Source organism: Carex rostrata, chromosome 8 (genome assembly GCF_964058835.1).
Source record: "Carex rostrata chromosome 8, lpCarRost1.2, whole genome shotgun sequence".
NCBI classification, from domain to species: Eukaryota; Viridiplantae; Streptophyta; class Magnoliopsida; order Poales; family Cyperaceae; genus Carex; species Carex rostrata.
Genome location: NC_135925.1, coordinates 8,678,389 through 8,691,700, shown reverse-complemented (window position 1 = coordinate 8,691,700; position 13,312 = coordinate 8,678,389).

The following is a 13,312-nucleotide window of genomic DNA, read 5'->3' as shown; positions in this document are numbered from 1 at the left end:
CCTTGACTAACACTTGATTTAGACTGCAAGTGCACAATCCTATCGTTTGTATTGTCAGGTATCGATCCAAGGAACGGTTCAAGTATCAACCAGATTCTACTTAAAGTAGCTAAAAATTAGAAGTTGGAGAAGTTGGTTTGACTAATTATGTTTCCTAAGTTCAATTGCAATAATTGAATGACATAAAGTAAAGTTTGGTTTTAAATCAATAATAAAAGGCGTTTCCAAGGTTTCAGACTCATCTAAGTTCTGTCTCTCAATCCCTGATACTGGTCGTACAGCTTCCTGTATAGGTCGTATCAGGATGTCCGGGTCGTACAGCTTCCTGCCCGACCCGTACTGACTTCGAGTTAATGCACCAGATACAGTTTCTTTGTGTTGTTTCTTTCTGTAGGGTTTTACTGACCAGACCTAATGTTCCTAAACCTCAACCGTCGTATGTTGGTTCATTAACTTGGTATGAAATTGCAATATCTGCCCTCGTCGGGTTCTAGACCTCAACTGTCGTATATTGGTCCGAATTACCTAGTTGCTTGTTTGGTATACTAAAGCCTAAAAGTAACCTCTTATCCGTCGATAAGAGAAAATGTTCACCTTTCGGGTCACTAATCCTACCTCATGTACTTAGTTTGATCGAGAGATTATAAAGGTTGTAATGCGCTACAGACGTGGCCATTCATCTATTGGCAAACCAATATGATGTGAATTATGCAATACAAGTAATAAATCCTAAATTGCACTCAATTTGGTTGCAAGTGTACAACCTTATCGAATAGTACTTAGGGATCGTCTCCACAGGGACAAGTCGGAATTTCAAGTCTAACCTAATCAATTTAATTTAGTAAAAGAAAATAAAAGGAATTTGTTTGTTTTTAGGATGGTTTGGTTGTGATTAAATTGAATTAAACTAAAGTCTTAAAGCTAAATTCGGTTTATAACAAGTATGAGAAAGTAGGGTTTCTTAGGGTTCCTATCCACTAGTGTTATGACTAATTAGTTTATTAAATTTGTTCTTTTAGTTATGAAGGCACAGTTGGGTGTTGTAGGTACAAAGGGATATCTCTATATTAATACCATCTTTAAATTAGAATAAACGTCACCTCTCGGTACTTGACTACCTTAATCTAAAGTCATTAAGTTTTTACTGTCCCGATAAATCTAGAAAACTATCTTTCACCTCTCGGTACTTGGCACAATTCTCTAAACTATTAGGTAAAGTCCATATAAGACAAGCGTCACCTCTCGGTACTTAGCCTATCAAATACCCTATTCCTTATGGTCTGGACCTAATATTCAATTTCTCAATTGCAAATACCAAATCCTAGGATTTCATGTGATTTCGATTAAGTCCTCACAATCAATTAAAATAAAGAATAAATCATAAAGAAGAACAAGAATATATAAAATAAAACCAACTAAATCATAACAAAAGTTTCAAGTACAACCCTAATCAACCCTAGAAAAGCCCTTAGCTAGCCATGGCTAAGGCACAAATGAAATCAAAAGAATAAAAGAGTTCCAAAAGAAAGAAAACAATAAAACCGGTTGATCGATTTTGCTCTATCCTTCCTTCTTCTCTCCTCTAGCTTTTCCTTGCTTTTCCTTGTTGAGACCCTAGAAATTCTGCCTAAAAAACGTCACTAATCTGTTCTACAAGTCCCCTTTTTATAGCCCCCTCTAAAACCTAAAAATAGATCTCCAAAAATAGCAAATTCGGGCTCTGAACCGCCTTATTGCGGGCCGCAATAACTGTGCTGGAATGAAAGGGGAGGTCATTACGGGCCGCAATAACTTTATTGCGGGCCGCAATGTACTGTAGCAGTTAACAGACTGCGTAGAAAAATTATGAAGAGGTCCTTGCGGGCCGCAATAAAAGTCTTTGCGGGCCGCAATACACTCCTTTTATATTCTCAGGTTGTAGATCTTCTCGTTAGCTTTCCAAAAAGTGGTCACAAGCCTAAATCGGAGTTACGAGTCAAAAGTTATGGGCGTTTTAAGGTCAGACTCTATTTTTGGCCGACTGCTACAGTGCGTTGCGGGCCGCAATGGGTTCGGATTTTTTTTTCTGACCAGCGTGCGGCTGCATCGAGATCCGTGTTTTCGCACGAATTTTGATGCATGGCTTATTATATCTTTTTAAAATTGGCGCGCATCCAGAAATCTATCTAAGTACTTAGTTCGGCCGTATCGCAATCTGTGCGTCCGCACTAATCATTTTTCTTTATTTTTCTTCATTTCCTACAAATTAAAACCGAGGAAACGCAGTAACTTGATTCTTTTGTACATTTCTAACCTAATTAAACATAATTTAAACTAATTTAACCAAAACTTGGCTTAATTTACATACCTAACCCTAGGTTTAAATAGATACAATCTTTGCTTATCACAATAATAATCAAATAATTTCTGCTAAGCAATCAAAATCAGACACAATCAAGCAAACACAAATTTCAACACAAAAATTTCAATATCCAAAATGCAAAACAAAACATTCGATTACATCTTAACCCTAGAACCAAAGAAATCTACTCAAACATGGTTCTAAAGCAAATAAAACATATGAGATAAAGAAAAGTCATGATAAAACCCAAAGAAGAAGAACATCCACAACGAAAAATCGCGTCTTTTGTTTCTCAACTTCATCTCCAAGCAATAGCCGCCAATCCAAACCCTACAAAATGCTTCTTTGCTCCAGAATTAGCTCTCAGGTGCAAGAAATCACGTATATATCCATCTTTGGCCGGCCTTCCTTCATTAGACCTTGTTTCCATATTCTAGATCTGTTTTCGGATTTGTCTGGTACGACCCGGACAGGATTTTGTCCGGGTTGGACAGGATGTTGTACGGGTCGGACAGGATTTCCAAAAATGCCTGTGTCTTTTGCTCAGATTGTAGATCTTTTCACAAGCTTTCTGAAAAGTGGTCGTACACTCAAAACGGAGTTACGAGTCAAAAGTGGTGACTGTTTTAAGTTTGGATGCTGAGATTTCAGCAGAATGTTGTCTGGTCCGGACATAATGTTTAGAAAACATATTTTCTTCCCATTTTCACCCGTTTCCTGCAAGATAAAAATAAAAGTGCAGCAGTACCATATTTTATAGATATTTAATGGAATAAACATGGTTTCACTGTTTTGGACACAGGTTTTGGCACAGAATTCGGTCGGAAATATAGATATAATAGCGTGATATCAAATTCCCCCAAGCTGAAATCTTGTTTGTCCTCAAGCAAAAATCCCAAGTTAGGTATCGGGCTGGACTTTGGTTTACCTGAATGCAGATTAAATTCTAAATGTGAAGAATTTACGTGAGTTTGCTATAGTTAAGAATCCCGAGAATCCTTTTGGGTATAATTTAGGCTTTCATTGATCAATTTTGATTCACCCCACGAATTGACTAATCAAACTTCAAATTATGAAATGTTTCAATATTTGCAAAGCTAATTACTCGAATTGATCAATATTTAATTATTTTGCTGAAACTATGCCCTCATTTGTGGTGATTTTTTCCTTTTTGCCCCCCCCCCCCAAGCCTGGAACAAGCTTAGATTAGAAAGTCACGGACTTCGTGTGTTGGTGTATGCAAAAGTTCTTTTCTTTTCTAAGTTTGGGAGACGAGCTCAAAGGCGCCCAATAGGACTTATTGCCAGTACTCTTATTTTCTCCATCTTTTCATTTATTTCATCACTTTTTTTTTATTTTTTTTTATTTGCACACATCATGAATACACACATCCAATGGTATTCCTTCATACCAATGGATATCCCAATCTTTCTTTATTTAAAATCTCATTTCCCTATTAAAAAGGCACAGTTCATTTTCAAAATGGCTTTTCGATACAATTCAAGTTTTCATCTTTTCAAGTTCTCAAAACATCCCTTCCTAATCAGTTCTTTGATCAATTATGGAGTTAGTTGTAATTTCTCAAGGTCATTCCAAACACAACCAAACTTTTCACAAAAGTCCCTAAATCAAGCAATCACACAAATTTATCACCTAAAAATACAAATTTTGAAAAATAAGCATGACCTAAATGTAGATATAGTTTTCTTCTATTCCACTCCCCCCCCCCCCCCCCCCCCCAAGCTTGAATAAAGCATTGTCCTCAATGCTTGAATTCACACAAGAAAATGAAAATAGAAGAAAATATGGAAACTAACCAGACATGGAGTGAGGGAAGAGGCAGGGGCGCTTCACCGATTGGTGGAAGGTGGATCAGGCGGCAATGGGGGAAGCACTCACTTCTGTGGTACACGGACCACACAATCAAACCCTTGCATCAGGAGAATCCACAAGATTTCTTTTGAGTCCATGATCGAGTACCCGATCGTGCCTGTGTGAGCTTTCAATTTCTCCAAGAGTGTGGCAGTCCGATCGGGTTTGAGATCTGCACTTATGATCATAAGACATGATTTATTTGGGATTAGGAACTCATACTTGAGGTTGGATGGAAGAGGCTTGAGCTCAGGAGTCGGATGCTCTGCCTTGGTACGGCCCGTGTCGAATTTGTCCGACCCGTGTAAGGTCCTCGGATCAGCCTCGTCCGACCCGCACCCTTTGTTCTCCAGGTCCTCAGGTTGTGGCACGCAACTCGCGTGAGATTCATGCGGCCCACGTCCAGGTTCTCCCAGGTCAACAGTTGTCACATCTGCTCTATAAACTGATTCCAACTCGCTTGTTTCAACCTGCAACTCAGATAAATAATTAGGGTAATTTTTAACTGAGCTCCCGTATCCCTCGCAAATTTGTCCCTTAGCCAATTGATCCTCCACGTTGACTGCGGAACATGTTTCTGGTTCAACTAGCCTCTGAGGGAAAGGAACAGGTGGCTGATAAGGTGGTGGTTTCTCGGCCCCCATCCTTATCTGATTCTCAACCTCTTTTAAAAGGTCTAACATAAGCAAAGTGTCCCCCTTCCTTCTCTGGTTCTCAGGCTCTCTCTGTACGGCCCGTGTGGAGTCTACACAGTCCGGGTACTCGGTCTCTTCAACAGGTGGTTTTAGCACGGTCCATGTTGGGTCAGTACGGTCCGTGCAAGGTGGTGTGGAGTCAGGTGAGGTTACTGGTTGAGCTGGTTCTGCATGGTCAGGATTTGGTACGACCCATACCAGGCATGGAGGGTCCTTCATAGTTGGTCCCACTTCGCAGTGTAACAGCCTTGGCCTCTCCTCGGGGGTTGACCTCTGGTTGGCTGGGGAGCTTACCAGGTTGTGATTGGTTCGGTGCGCTTTGGTGGCCCAACTGTTCTAACATCAACTTTTTTTGAGCAGCCAGTTGATTCATTTGCTCAAACATCATCTGGTTCATCTTTTCTTGCTCATGTATGAAATTACTCACAGCGGGATCAATGTGCGGCTCGGGTGGATCGGATTGGAATGGGTAGTTGTTTGAGTTTTCGAATGGTGCATTGTTGTAGAAATTGCGATTGTAGTTGCTGAGATAGTTGACCTGTTCGGGTTCCTCATCCCATTCCGCCAGTGGGCAATACTCGTAAGAGTGCCTCCTATCCCCACACATGACACATGGCGGTAGTTGATCATTACTGACTGTCTTCACGCTCATTTTGATTAAAGTCTCTTGCATGGCCTCCTCCAGCTCAGCAGCTCTAGCAAATAGAGCTATGATCTGATCAACCTCGGATCGGCCGCCTCCTCCAGCTCGAGAACTGTCGCGGCCAAACCACTGTTGGTTTGTCGCCATGTTGTACATTAGATCCATGGCATCTTGTTCATGTAGAGAGAGAAAAATAAAAGAAAAGATACAAATTAAAATCTAGATTAATGTTCACACAAAAGTATGCACAAAGTTTCAGTACAGCAAGCTGTACCTTTTAACCTTGAATACACCTTCGGTTCAGACTGCAAGTGCACAGTCCTATCGAGTAGTATATTGTCGGGTATCGATCCACAGGGACGGTTGAAACTTAACTGGACTTTACTTAAATTAAATAAACTCTAGAAGTTGCAAATGTGATTTTGGTGTTTTAAAAAGATAAATAATGATATTCAAAACAATAAATATTTTTGGGGTTTTGTTTAATAAGAATAAAAAGGTGTTTCCAGGGTTCATATTTCATTTCTGTTCAGCCCCGAGGCATACGGCCCGTATGGATTCCCATACGGCCCGTAGGGGACCCCGAGTTAATGTTGCAGCTACTGTTTTCTGCGTTGGTGCTAATGTTTAGGGTTTCTATCGACCAGATCTAGATACCTAACCTCAACTTTCGCATTTTGGCCTAGTACCCGATTACCGGACTCAAATACTTCCCTCTTAGATGCGTTAAACCTCAACTTTCGCATTTTGGCCTAATTTATCTAAGTCACTTGTCGGTTTACTAAAAGTATCCAAGGACTTTCGCCTCGAGGAAAGTTTCACCTTTCGGGTACTCCTTGGTTTCACCCTACTTCATATACTTTATTCGGTTGGATTAAATGTCATAGACTTTGCTCCTAACACTTAGATGTGCGCATTCATCTAACGGGATGACTAATCGATTCAAGCAACCACAAATAAAGCAATCAAAATACTACACAACAAGGTAAAAACAAAGCATTCAACACAAAATCCAAGTAGCATGCAAACAAAACCAAACTAGAAACTACATCTTAGCCCTAGAAACTAAAAGAAAAGAAAACAAATAAAACAAGTAAAGATAATGATAAGGAAGCTCATGGCAAAGCTCGAGGAACGAAGAAGATCCGTCGCAAAACTCTCGTTTTCCTCCTCTCTACTTGCTCTCCAAGCCAAGCCCTCGCTCCCCCTAGGGAAGGTTGTTCAGGTTCAACCACGAAATCCCCTTTTTATGGTGTGGAATATCTCATTTAATACCTCAGATTACGCCCCCAGAGGCTTCCTTTTCGGCCTCCTTAAATTATGCTCATTTCAGATTCCAGCTGGATTTTTCGAATTAGCGTCGTACGGGCCGTAGGGGACCCCGTACGGCCCGTAGGGCTGTGCTTTGTCTTGGAGACTTTGTGCCTCTGTTGTGGAAATCTTCTGTGGTTGGGCAGATCTTGTACGGGTCGTAGGGAATGTCATACGGGCCGTATGAAAAGTAGTCAGATCCAGTTTTTCGCCATTTTTCCTGCAAAATACCAAACAAAGCATAGCAGTACCACATTTCACCGAAATACAAGTACAAAGTCCACTTTTATAGGCTTTAAAACACAGGTTTTAGTGTAAATTAGGGCTGTAATTTAGATATAATATGGAGATATCAATTAACTAAGATAAGCAAAAATCCAGAAAATAAATGATGCCGTCCCCAGCAATGGCGCCAAAAACTTGTTCACACAAAAGTATGCACAAAGTTTCAGTACAACAAGTTATACTTTTTAACCTTGACTAACTCTTAATTTAGACTGCAAGTGCACAATCCTATCGTTTGTATTGTCAGGTATCGATCCAAGGGAAGGTTCAGGTATCAACCAAATTTTACTTAAAGTAGCTAAAAACTAGAAGTTGGAGAAGTTAGTTTGAGTAATTATGTTTCCTAAGTTCAATTGCAATAATTGAATGACAGAAAGTAAAGCTTGGTTTTAAATCAATAATAAAAGGCGTTTCCAGGGTTTCAGACTCATCTAAGTTCTGTCTCTCAGTCCCTGATACTGGTCGTACAGCTTCCTGTACGGGTTGTATCAGGTTGTCCGGGTCGTACAGCTTCCTGTCCGACCCATACTGACTTCGAGTTAATGCACCAGATACAGTTTCTTTGTGTTGTTCCTTTGTATAGGGTTTTATTGACCAGACCTAATGTTCCTAAACCTCAACCGTCGTATGTTGGTTCATTAACTTGGTATGGAATTGCAATATCCCTCCTCGGGTTCTAGACCTCAACTGTCGTATATTGGTCCGAATTACCTAGTTGCTTGTTTGGTATACTAAAGCCTAAAGGTAACCTCTTATCCGTCGATAAGAGAAAATGTTCACCTTTCGGCTACTACTTGGTTTCACCTTTCGGGTCACTAATCCTACCTCATGTACTTAGTTTGATCGAGAGATTATAAAGGTTGTAATGTGCTACAGACGTGGTCATTCATCTATTGGCAAACCAATAATAATCAAACAATTTCTGCTAAGCAATTAAAATCAGACACAATCAAGCAAACACAAATTTTAACACAAAAATTCCAATATCCAAAATGCAAAATAAAATATTCGATTACATCTTAACCCTAGAAACAAAGAAATCTACTCAAACATGGTTCTAAAGCAAATAAAATAGGTGAGATAAAGAAAAGTCATGATAAAACCCAAAGAAGAAGAAGATCCACAATGAAAAATCGCATCTTTTGCTTCTCAACTTCGTCTCCAAGCAATAGCCGCCAATCCAAACCCTAGAAAATGCTTCTTTGCTCCAGAATTAGCTCTCAGGTGCAAGAAATCATGTATATATCCATCTTTGGCCGACCTTCCTTCATTAGACCTTGTTTCCAAATTCTGGATCTGTTTTCGGATTTGTCTGGTACGACCCGGACAGGATTTTTTTCGGGTCGGACAGGATGTTGTACGGGTCAGACAGGATTTCCGAAAATGCTTGTGTCTTTTGCTCATATTGTAGATCTTCTCGCAAGCTTTCCGAAAAGTGATCGTACACTCAAAACGGAGTTACGAGTCAAAAGTTGTGACTGTTTTAAGTTTGGATGTTGAGATTTCAGCAGAATGTTGTCCGGCTCGGACAGAATGTTCAGAAAATAGATTTTCTTTCCATTTTCGCTCGTTTCCTGCAAGATAAGAATAAAAGTGCAACAGTACCATATTTTATAGATATTTAATGGAATAAACATGGTTTCACTATTTTGGACACAGGTTTTGGTACAGAATTCGGTCGAAAATATAGATATAATAGCGTGATATCAAATTTTCAGAATTGAAAATATGGATGTGAAGTAAAACATGTCATTTTCTTCGTGAAGTACAATAGCCCAAATAGTCCATTTGTAGTGGTCTACCAATTTGTTTATCGTTTTCAAAGTTCAAACAGTCGATTTGAAGTGCTCAACACATTCTCCATATTAAAATGCGCTTGGGGACCACATTTACATTTTATTTTTTATTTTTTACTATTATTTTGTGAATTTTTAACAATCACTGTTTTAAAAATATATATATTATTCAAAACATGATTTCAAAAATTCTTAAAAAATAGTAAAAATTTCCAAAAAAAATGTAAAGTTTGGTCTCCAAGAACATTTAAATATGGATAAAGCACTTCATATCGACTATTTGAACTTTGAAACCGCAAAAACGAGTAAAATCAATGTATCATGGGATGAAAGATGAACCATATATCATGAAGAATGTCCATAGAATATGGAAGTTGAAAGTTCCTTTGATAATAAAATTTTTTGGTTGGTTGACTTATTATGAAAAAATCCTAATGGCTGAAAACTTACAGAAGAAAGGATGGAATTTACCAAGTATGTGTGTATTATGTAGAAGACCAGGCGAAACCATCAAACATCTGTTTTCCGAATGCATAGTTTCCTTGGAGGTATACAACACACTTACAGGTAAATTTCAGTTACAAGGCAGGAATTGGCAAAGAGAATTACATGAGGAAGGTGCGCATAGATGGATTGTACAGAAAAAAGGAGATTCAAAGACAAAAGAAATCTTGTTATTGGCCATGTTCATTTGTTGGAGAGAAAGATGCTATAGAATTTTTAGAGATCAATCTAAAAATGTTCAACAATTGGCAATGGAGGTTCAAGAGCAGTGGAATTATGCACACTAACACATGAGATGATTCAAGTAAGTGCGAGAGCTATGAAATTTCTTACTGGCACAAGGATTGATACCAATAAGAGTGACAAGAGATGGATGGTGCAGCTGGACCAGAGAAGACAAGAGGGAAAATTTTACAATGGATGGCATTGTAACTTGGTAAAATGGAGAAGAAAGTTACACGATGATGGTACGCAACAATGGATGATATCGTATTTTCAAAAGAGCAGTGCAAAGTGGCATAAGAAGAGATGGCGAAAGTTCAATAACAGGGCATCTCCTCACTGACAAGAAGAGTTTTATAATTTTTGCATTTTAAACCCTGCTTTTGACAGATTTCTATTTTCCTTTTTTTTCAGTCTCTCTCTTTTCATATTCAACTAGGTTGAATAACATTAAATTTCTGTAATTGGTTTCATGTTGAAACCTTTTATGATTAATAAAACAAATATGCACTAGATCCTTATTTTTTCTCAAAAAAAAAAAATCTCAACTATCATTTTAATATCAGCCAACCTATATATATAATGGCTAAGCTCAAAACGTTTTTTCCTGGCATTCGGAACAAACGACTCGGTTTTTTTATTTTCAAAGTCCAAACAGTCGACCCAAACTGTTAGATGTTCAATCTATATTCAAATGTACTTGAAGACAAAATTTTATATTTTTTGTAATTTTTTACTATTTATTAAGATGGTTTGAAAATCTTTGTTTTTATTAAAATTCTGCGCCATGGAAAAACAACGATTTTCAAACCATCTTAATAAATAGTAAAGAAATTCCAAAAAAATATAAATTTTGGTCTCCAAGCACATTTTAATATAGATTGAACATTTAACATTTTGGACTTTGAAAATCGTAAAACTGAGTAGTTTGTTTCGGAGGTTAGAAAAAAACGTTTTGAGCTTGCCATTCTCTCTCTCTCTTTGTGTTTATATATATATATAAGGAAATTATATAAATCTTAATAAAAAATGAAATATGAGCGTTGAGTAATTAGATTTAAAACTTGTTGGATTTGTAATAAAGATCAATTTTTTAATTTAAAAAAAAAAGATATATGAATTTTTGATATGGATATCCGAATTTAAAAAAAAAATACCAGCATTACGATAATTATTTATCCGTATCCGTATATATTTCCAAATTTAAAATTGTATCATTATGTGTGTATCTATACGTGGAATATATCTACATCTATATCCATTATATATTTAGATGTACTCAAATATATATATGAACAGATAATATTTTATTTGTGTACACCTCTTTAGCCAAGTCTTCCAACTATAAATATTCACAAAAAGATTACAATTAAATTTGGAATATATGCGACCTTGAAAACATAAAATATTTTCTTAACAACTAGCAAATGCTGATTCTCCGCATAATATTTTCTCGAGATTTTATTGCGCTGACATTTTGTTAATATTTTGGCTTCACATGCTTCCTAATGGGCCGTTTTTTTTTCCTACCACCCTCAAAAATCAGAATTAAATGAATACCATCCGAAAAATTGGAATTCAGATTACGCCACGTTCGCATCGTGGATCTGCGAACGGGTTGACCCGTCCGCAGATCCACGGTGCGAACGGGTCGGTGCGCAGATCCACAGTGCGAACGGGTCACTCGAGCGGGTCATGACGCGAGCGGGTCAAAGCGAGCGTGTCAGTGCACAGATCCACGGGTCGGTGCGCAGATCCACGGTGCGAACGGGTCACACGAGCGGGTCAGTCCGCAGATCCATTTCGCGAACGGGTTGGCGATCCGTCCGCAGATCCACGGTGTGAACGTGGCGGAATCTGAAATCTGATTATTCGCGTGGTATTCATTTAATTCTGATTTTTGAGAGTGGTAGGAAAAAAAAAAACGGCATAATGGGATGCGGAAATTATTAAATGTGTGCGTTCTGCTGTTAGATTTTTAGGTTTGGGAATTGTGATAAAGTTTGCTATAAACCTGGCAGGTCTAGATTCCATGCACATTATCTTCTTTATTATTATTTTGTCTCTTTTTAGGATCCGTATATAATTAAGTATGAAAATCACAATGAGGGCAAATGTTGGGTGCTTTGCCAGAATAGTATAATAGAGGGTTTAGAATAATATATATTTTTTTTCTTTCTAGTTTGAAACATTTATTAGTACGATAGATACATTTACATTGTGCCGAATATTTTTTAGACTTATATTTATGTCGAGTGTTGTGCCCGTGTAGGCATGCATGCATGTTGTTGGAGGCGAATACAGGAATACAGGGGAGCTATTGTTAGTGATTATACGAACTGAGAATTAAAAGCAATTCATGAAACTTACCAAGTAAAACTCAATTCTAAATGATAAATTGGAAAACACCAACTAAAAATCTTTGCTCCGGTTATTAGGTTCCAAGAAATTTCAAACAGACCAGGCAATAGAGTTTTTAAAGAGCACTTTCAAATCCATCTATCTTCACAACAAGATTCTGCTTGATAGTGTCAGTATCCTTGATGATCCTTTCATTGGTAATAACGATATCTTTGGAATAACAAAATTATTATTATCCAACAATAGTCATTTTAATACAGTAGTATCGTATCTTAGTTATTTATAAATTTATACATCCGAGAAAGCTCATTATACGATTTCTCATGACACAGTTTTTAAAAAAAAAAAAAATACTTATTTGCACCCAAATTAATTTGTTAAAATCTGACACAAAATGAATAGACATATGCTTATTCCTCTCAGAGAAATTTGAAATTTATCAGGAACGCATATTTAATCTTCGTATTCAATCTAGGTGGGCTACAGATTAAGAGCACGGAACCCGTCCGATGCCCTTTGGATCAGATCTTGTCCAAAGGACTCCTCAATCATTTGATTTAATTTAAGTAATTGGATAATAATAGACAACTGCCCTTTAACGTTTCCTAAATCAAACAAGGTAATTATTTGTTTTCTATTTGGATTTTGGATACTAAGCTGAAAACCAAACAAACGGAGGATTCCATTACCTCTTAAATGCTATTTTCTTATTACATAAAAATATCAATGATTTTCTACCAATCTAACAAGAAAATCTAAATAATATAAAATTTAGTTTACATGTAATCTTCATATGGAGATCTTTCTAATAGTTTGAATCGACTATTTAACTTTTTTAAAAATATATATGAATTTGTAGTCCAGATCGATCCATAATATGTAGAGTAAAACTAGGGTGTTCTTAAGTTCACCAAGCTCCTTGGTGAACTCAAGTCTAAAACCCGTCAAATCGGCTTTAAATGACGAATCTGAACTGTTGAAATCTGCCTAACTTACAAGTGATACATCTACATGTGAAAATTTTAAACATTCAAATTAATTTAGTATAAAGTCAAGCGGTAAAAAAAAATTCAAAAAATAAATGCATTAAAATTAATTTATTAACATTCTAATTTTGACCTAATTCATCTTCTTTTTAATAATTAATTAAGATGTCACACAGTTGGACAATCTTCTCAGCATATTTTCAAAATAAAATAAAAACTCTTCGAAATTAAAAGACAACTTTATCTTCCTTAAAAAAAGTGGTAAGCAGTAATTAAGCAGCAGCTGATAGGAGAGC